Below are 8,764 nucleotides of genomic sequence, written 5' to 3' on the forward strand. Positions count from 1 at the left end.
AGAGAGGAAGGGGTGAGTTTGGCAGGACCTCAGCCCTATGTTGTTACCAAGGCTACAACAACGTGCGGGCCAACCGCAGGTGCCGCTGCAACAACAGCGTTTCCCAATTAGGGACCCTGAGAGAGGCCCAATAATGAAATGTACCCCCGGGCTGCGCTGGGTTAACTAAATGGATCCACAGTCGTTTAAAGTTAACAAAAGGCTGACTCGAGAGGCATTTGAATGCCCACCCCCTTCTCCGTGTCCCGCTCTCATTCATATCGCACGGTTAAGGATGTGCTTTATTTCAGATCCCATAAAAATTTAAGCACCAAAAGTACACAAGTGAAGAAACTTAAACAACTAATCCCATTCTCGCAGCCAAAGCTCACACAAAAACGTTTACACACACTCAGACCAGCTTTGCCCTCAGAGCCTGAGAAAGGAACCAAGTCGTCCTGTTTGCCGAGGGCTAGTGTCCACACATCCACTTCCACAAAGGCCCCATTGAAAGTGCACCCAGGTTAAAGTGTGTTTGAAAACCATGTTTAACAGCACAGAAAAGGAGGCACAACCCTGACTCAGAGCAGAACCAGCAGGCCTCAAACTGTCTGCTTTATTGCCCGCCTCAACACACATACTGGCTGTTGTGCTGACACTTACTTTTTCTGTCTCCCTCTCCCTTCCTGGTGAACAATATAAAGGGAGGAGCAGGAGAGGAAGTAGCCAGGCTGGGTGGTGAGCGGGAGGGAGGAGCGGGCCCCTCTCTTTCCCATGTGAAGGACAAGTCTGTTGAAGCGTCAGTCTGGGGCCGTGATTGTGTTCGGCGCCTGGCTGCGTCTCACAGAAGACCCCCATTAATCACTGGAGCAGGTCTCTCGCTCTTTCTCTTTTTCTGCCCTTTTATGCAATGCATCACCTACATCCAGGACCCCACACACAGAAGAGGCATGTGTGCACACATTTAGCACTTCTAAAATGCACACAGGCAGAATACACTGCACCTTCCACAAATAGGGTACAAAATAAGGCTCCAAAGTCTTAAAAAGTGACTTTTTTCTATTTCAACAAAACGGTCATGTTCTTCAAAGGAACGTACACAAAAAATGCAAATTCTGTCATCATTTATTTTTATCATTTATTATTTATTCTGCATGTCTGCATTTTAGAAGTGTTATTTTAGCCATATGTTGTTAGTTGCCATTGCAAAATACAGTTAAACAAGAATACTGATTTATTATTTTATTTATAAAAGTACGCACAATTAATTATTTTATTAATACAACTTATTTTATAATACCACCAATAGAATTTATTATAATTAATTTAAATAAACTTTTAAAACAGTTAAATACTAAACTACTAAATATTGAGTATTTAATTATTCAGTTTAATTATTAATTTAAAATAGTTTTTGAATGCAATGCAATACAATGAATTGAATGTCAGCTCAACATATCATGTCAACAATATGTAATTTTAACTGTTAAATACAGTTTAGAAGGTCAAGACATAGGAGGTTGAACAGGCCAAAATCATCATTGGGATGGGAGAGACTTCCTGTGGTTAGTTACTTTTCATGCTAAGTTAGTTTTATGTTAGATAATACTTTATGTAACACATCTAATAGGTCTCACAACAAGAACATGCTTTATGAAAGAAAGAAAGAAAGAAAGAAAGAGAAAGAAAGAAAGAAAAAGTCATAGAACTTTGTTGTATTTATAGAAAGTACTCTTTTGCATACACACATACTCTACTTAAAAACACAAAGCAAAACAAAAGAGAACCTCATTCAGTCAAACAAACACACACACACACACACACACACACACACACACACACACACCGACATTCCCATCGGGCCCCAGAGTCTCTGAATCCCCCCCGACACACACACACACACACACATACACGTTCATTCCAACAATAATTTATTTACTGAACTCATGTGGGTGAACAGCTTGTAGAAGCATTTCATGAATGCAATAAAAACCAAATGTTCTGAAAATACCACTATTTGGAAAAGCTGCAAAGTTCTTTTAATCCTCTTGCACTGAGGTGGAGAATGTCAAATAGCTGGCAATCCAACCTGATGAGAGCACTGGAATTGTTGGCTTATTCACATGAGGATTGTTTACCTAAAGTGCTAAAGCTGGATGCAGCCTGTCAGCGCTGCTCTGAATTTTAGCAAATGCTCACCAATTTACATACCTCCTATATCATATAAACATAACTCCTACATTTACATTATATTTACATTTAGTCATTTAGCAGATGCTTTTATCCAGAGCGACTTACAAATGAGGACAATGGAAGCAATCAAAAACAACAAAAGAGCAATGATATGTAAGTGCTATAACAAGTCTCAGTTAGCTTAAACACAGTACACGTAGCAAGGGCTTTTAATAATATAGTAAATTAAAAGAAAACAGATAGAATAGAAAAAGAATAGAGCAAGCTAGTGTTAGAGGTATTTTTTATAATTGTATAATAAATGAAAAGAAAAAATATAGAATACAAAAAGATTAGAAAGGTAGTTAGAATTTTTTTTTTTTTTTTTTTTTATAAGAATAGAATAGTGAGTGTTAAAGTTAGAGGGTCAAATAAAGATGGAAGAGATGTGTTTTAAGCCGATTCTTGAATATAGCTAAGGACTCAGCTGCTCAGATTGAGTTGGGAAGGTCATTCCACCAGGAGGGAACATTTAATTTAAAAGTCTGTAAAAGTGACTTTGTGCTTCTTTGGGATGGCACAATCAAGCGACGTTCACTTGCAGAACGTAAGCTTCTAGAGGGCACAAAAGTCTGAAGTAATGAATTTAGGTAAAGGGGTGCAGAGCTTTTGGTGCTTTTGTGGGCAAACATCAATGCCTTGAATTTTATGTGAGCAGCTATTGGTAGCCAGTGCAAATTGATAAACAGAGGTGTGACGTGTATTCTTTTCGGCTCATTAAAAATTAACCTTGCTGCCGCATTCTGGATTAATTGTAAAGGTTTGATAGAACTGGCTGGAAGACCTGCCAAGAGAGCATTGCAATAGTCTAGCCTGGACAGAGCAAGAGCTTGAACAAGGAGTCGTGCAGTACGTTTCCGAAAGAAAGGGCCTGATCTTCTTAATGTTGAATAAACCAAATCTGCAGGACCGGACAGTTTTAGCAATGTGGTCTTAGAAAGTTAGCTGATCATCAATCATAACTCCAAGATTTCTGGCTGTTTTTGAAGGAGTTATGGTTGATGTGCCTAACTTGATGGTGAAATTGTGATTAAAAGATGGGTTTGCTGGAACCACAACCAGTTCTGTCTTCTGTCTTAGCAAGGTTGAGTTGAAGGTGATGGTCCTTCATCCAGCAAGAAATGTCTGTTAGACAAGCTGAGATGCGAGCAGCTACCGCCGGATCATCAGGATGGAATGAGAGGAAGAGTTGCGCGTCATCAGCATATCAATGGTATGAAAAGCCATGTTTCTCAATGACAGAACCTAATGATGCCATGTAGACAGAGAAGAGAAGTGGTCCAAGAACTGAGCCCTGAGGCACCCCAGTAGTTAGATGTTGCGACTTGGACACCTCACCTCTCCAAGGTACCTACCTGATAGGTAAAACTCAAACCACTGGAGTGCGGTTCCTGAGATGCCCTTTGCCAGTAGGGTTGACAGGAGGATCTGGTGGTTAACCATGTCAAAAGCAGCAGATAGATATCTATTATACATATCTATTATATCTCATGAAATCTTACAATATCCTTTAAAATGACAACAGAACTCACAGCTCATGAACTGTTTTGCATAATCTGTAAATAAAACAGATTATTGGAGTATGGTGTAAAAAACAACACTATTATTTTACAGATAACAATTTATATTAAATTATAAATGTGTATATGTTTCAAATTTGTTTTAAGTTCTCCGTCATTAAAAAACACATGTTTGTCTTCACTAGTTCATTTTAAATGTGGTGACAATATGATATGAAATGATATGATATGATATGATATCATATCATATCATATGATATGATATTCATTTTATTTTGATTTCATTTATTTTATTTTATTTTATTTTATTTTATTTTATTTTTGTGTTATGTTTTTTTTGTGATATTTTTTTAATTTTCCATTCAGTTAGGAACTTGCAGATAGGATTTCACCTGAACTCCATGTCACTCACATCCTCACACTCTCATCTCCTCCAGCTCTCTAATGCTAATTTATAGAGCAGTGGAGAGCAGAGAAAGAGAGAGGCGGATGGTGCAGCAGGTCAATGGCTTCTTCAGCACATAAACCCTCCTGTAATGAGCAATATTTGTGAAGCAGCAAGGTGACAGAGCCTCTAGAGTCTTGAGTCACGTGTCTGTACAGTTCCCCTCAACCACACCTCCTGCATTCAATACACTGCACATACAAGCTTTCTGTGTGGCAGTCAGGTACCATGGATGGAAATTAATAATTCTGGCCAAACATATGATGATGTTGCTCTTTTATACTGGCAATATTTCAGATCAGTGGTTTTCAACTGATGGGTTGTGATTCAGAAATGTTAATGTCACACTTTCTTATTTCTTCTAACATTATTAAAAACCAAAATAAAATAAAAAATACATTTCAATATTTGCACAATATTCAATAATATAAACAATATTTATATTATTACACATACATTTATTCTAATACAATAATTATAAATATTATATTATTAATCAAATCTTTGAAATTCATGAATGAAATAATGTAAAGGAAAGCTATTATTAACTGAATTATTATTATTATAAATCAATATTTATGTATTATATTTATTATACTTTTATATATAGTATATAAATATAGTATTACATATATATACACACACACACACACATACATATTCATATATGTTTATTTATATAATAATTTAGAATACCAATATTACTAATAATAATCTAATTAATAGTGTATTGTATTCTGTCAAATATATATATTTATATATAATTCATGAATGAAATATAATGTTAAGGAAGAAAATGTTGTCACATCAAGCGTTCATAGAGTAGCTGTGATCAATCATTTCATTACAGTCATTGCGGTGACAGCATTTGGAATAAATAACAATTAAAAGAGAGATTATGCAGAATTTGATAGTAGCATCGTAACATTGGGATAAATCCATTAGATAAACACCAAACAAAACCCATCAGAGACATAAACAAGACAAGGAGTCCGATGTCTCTCTGTTGTTCCTGTGCATGATAAACATGTTTATCACTAAACCCAGATTATGTGAACTGGGATTACAATCCATCCATATTCCCATTCCCAACATTGGAATCTCATTATGAACAGGAACAGTATCTTTTCAAAAAAAATAAATGCTAGAAAAACATCAACATTTCACACACTGTTTCTTAAAGTACCATTCTGAAATATGTGGACAGCTCATTTAGTCTGATCAAAACACACTCAACAAGGACAAATGGACCTTTTGATTGGCAGAGACTGAGTGAACGGCAAAATAACATTGTAAGCAGGCCTGTGGGTTGTGTGTGTGTGCATTCTGGGTGTCTATGTGAGGTCACTAATGGGTGTGAAGATGTATTGCTGTGTCAGCTTGATGAAGCACTGGAAGCTTCCCATCCATCGGCGGTGATTAATCAACCCATCAGAGGCTGTTAATCATGGAAACAATACACAGATTACAGACACACACATGCATCCTAAACAGCTCATACACGAGATCAGACAGCAGAGAGTGATTTGTATTTCATTTTACAATAATAAATCATCAAACACACTTGATTGGCTATTTGCATGTTTGTTTTGTACTACACTTTGCACAAAAGTAGATTTATATAAATGTGTAAAAATCAGTCTAATTCCAAATATCTATGCCAAATTTCCAAATACCTAGACTTCATTAATACATTACATGTACATCAACAATACATTTCTGTTTGAGCATAATGAGTATCTGCAAAGTTACGACGCTGAACGTTCAATGCAAAAGAAGATATCATCTTTTAAAATTATGGTATTTTAAAATTATGGCAATTTGATGATTGGGAATAGAGATGTCTACTTCCCGGATTTGTGACATCACAAACCCAGAAATTTACATAAACCCCACCCCCAGGAATATGCAACAAAGGGGCGAGGCCATGTTGCGCTGCTTCAGAGAAGACGAAGAGTTGTTGCCACGCCGTCAAAACTAGGGGTGCATGCATGAAAAATATATCCATATATGAATCGTGATTCTGTCTTCTAACGATTCCAGTGGATTCACAAGTTTCACAATCTATGTACCTGTTCCTCGCGTCCCCTGCTCTGCACAAGCTCTGCATCTTTCTCTCTCTCTCTTTCTCATTCAGATCATCAGTTCACCAGCTCAGCTCCAGCAATGAACTGTTCCAATTATACACTTTATGCATATAGACAGACATATATTTTCACATAGCTATGAGAAGCGTTAAACATGGTGAAGTAAATACTCACTTTGCTGAAGAAGAGTTAGCAAAATCTTGCGCATCAACAACAGTACCATGTACTCCACCATTGTTGTGTATGTTTGTTCATGCTTGCCTTTGAAATCGACACATACTGTGCATGTCTACATACTCAACACGTTCTACGCACATGCATGACGTCACCATTTTCAAAGATTCCCGTATTGGGTGTTTACAAGAAAACGATAACGGGGGTGTTTTCAAAAACTTGCACTTTGAAAAAATATGCGTTTTCAGTCCCGAAAACGGCGTTGTCATGTAAATGAACTGGCAAAATGCATAAAAAAAAATCTGTTTTTGCTGAAAATGTTGTTGTGTAAACGGCCCCTAAGCCCATCGCGAATTTCTGAGGGAGGGGCTTCATAAAACCACGAACTCATCGGAGCGTTTATCAGAGAAGGGACAGAGCGGTGTAGAATAAAGGTAAATTATGTGAAAAATAACGTGTTTTTTTTTTTTTTTAAACAATGCATTAACACATGTTAGACTGCAGCCCATAAACACAATCAAGCCTAGAAAAAAAAAAAAAAAAAAAAACAGTCAACCACCCCTTTAAGACAATATAAATTTACAAAATGTCATTATATTTCATTATAAAAAATAGCAAACATTAGTAATTGGAAAACATTTTTTTCTTGTTTTAAAGATACGTTGTAGCAAATTTACTAAAGTTTGTATTTATATAATCAGAAGTATTCATAATAAAACTGTTTTAAATAGATTAATTTGTGTTATAAAAGTGTATTCATTTGCCAGTAAATTAGCAATCGGTGATGAATTGTAATGCTGTTAAGAAACCATCTGACACCTGAGAGTTGTAAATCCTTCATTTGTAACAAAAAGCCACTCATTCCTTAATGGAAAAGTACAACTACCTCACTCCTGATGTATTTCAAACAGTAATTTGCATGTAAATGTTGTGTAAACAATTACTTTTATGCCTACATATGCAAAGTAAGCTGAATTTGACAAAAATAAGCTTTTGTGCTCCTTAGAAGTCCTGACAAATGTCTCTTAAATGTCTATTATGCCATTTTTAAGGTTGCTAATATTGTTTCGAGTATCCCAAAACAGTTTTACATGCATGCAAGGTCAAAAAAAACTTGTTAGTTTTCTCAGAAAAATAGATTAAATTTTACCTAATTTCTAAATGATTTGTAAACGACTTGTGCAAAGCCCCTCCTTTCTGTGAGCCTTCACTGCTGTGATTGGTCAGATTGAGCAGTCCTTTGTGATTGGTCTACCGCATACAGCACGTGTCAGAAATGAAACTCCCATTGCCATGACAGAATGACAGCCGTGGAGACTTGTCAATACAAAGAAAAGATGGCATCGATTGTACCTTACCAATTCAAACCAGAGTCTGATGATGAAACAGTTACACAAGTTACACAAATAAAAGAAATCTCTTAATATGAACAAACTAAGCCTTTGTCTGTGCTCTTTCCATTTAAAATTACAGGCAACCACTGGATTTTAATCATGGTCCAAACAAAGATGCAGCAAATATGCAGCATGGGTAGTTTTTAATCTAAATTAGACAGTATAATTTGGAAGCAAAAAACAGAATGGTCTGAGTTTAGTTTTGTGAAACTATACTACATAAAACCTATCTCAACGAAACAGCAGATGAGCTGAATGAGGCTGATTGACTCTCTGACAGCAGGTGGCACTTATGAACAGCAGTGATACATTGTTTCCTGGGTTACCACAGTAAACAAAGGCAGAGCTGCAGTTATGAACACTACACTTCTTAATATGCAGACCGGCCTCTTTAATAAACTACCGGAACAAAACTCAATGTTTACAAGTTTCCTTACACTCTTAAAAATAGAATTTCCAAACGGGGGGTTTCTGTGGAAGCTTGTTTCCGCCATGGGATAAAATAAATAAATAAATAAAACTTTTTATCTCACACTTCAGGGTTTTTTTTTTTAAGATATAAACTTGCAACTCTGAAAAGTACAAATTGTGAGATATAAATTCACAACTGTGAGAAAAAAAGTCAAAACTGTGAAATAAAAAGATGCAATTACCTTTTGCGCAATTCTGTTTTTTGTTTAAAAAAACAGAATTGCGCAAAAGGTCTTTGCATAATGGTAATTGATATAATCTGAATTGCAAGAAAAAATGTCAATTCTAACTTTTTTTCTCGCAACGCAGTTTTGAATTGTGAGATAAAAGTCGCAATTACCTTATTATTATTCTGTGGCAGAAATGTGCTTCCATAGTTTTCACAGTGATGGCATAGAACAGCGGTGTCAACTTAATGCCTGGAGGCCTGGAGCCCTGCAGAGTTTAGCTCCAACCCTAATT

Source organism: Cyprinus carpio, chromosome A24, assembly GCF_018340385.1.
Source record: "Cyprinus carpio isolate SPL01 chromosome A24, ASM1834038v1, whole genome shotgun sequence".
Taxonomy (NCBI): Eukaryota; Metazoa; Chordata; class Actinopteri; order Cypriniformes; family Cyprinidae; genus Cyprinus; species Cyprinus carpio.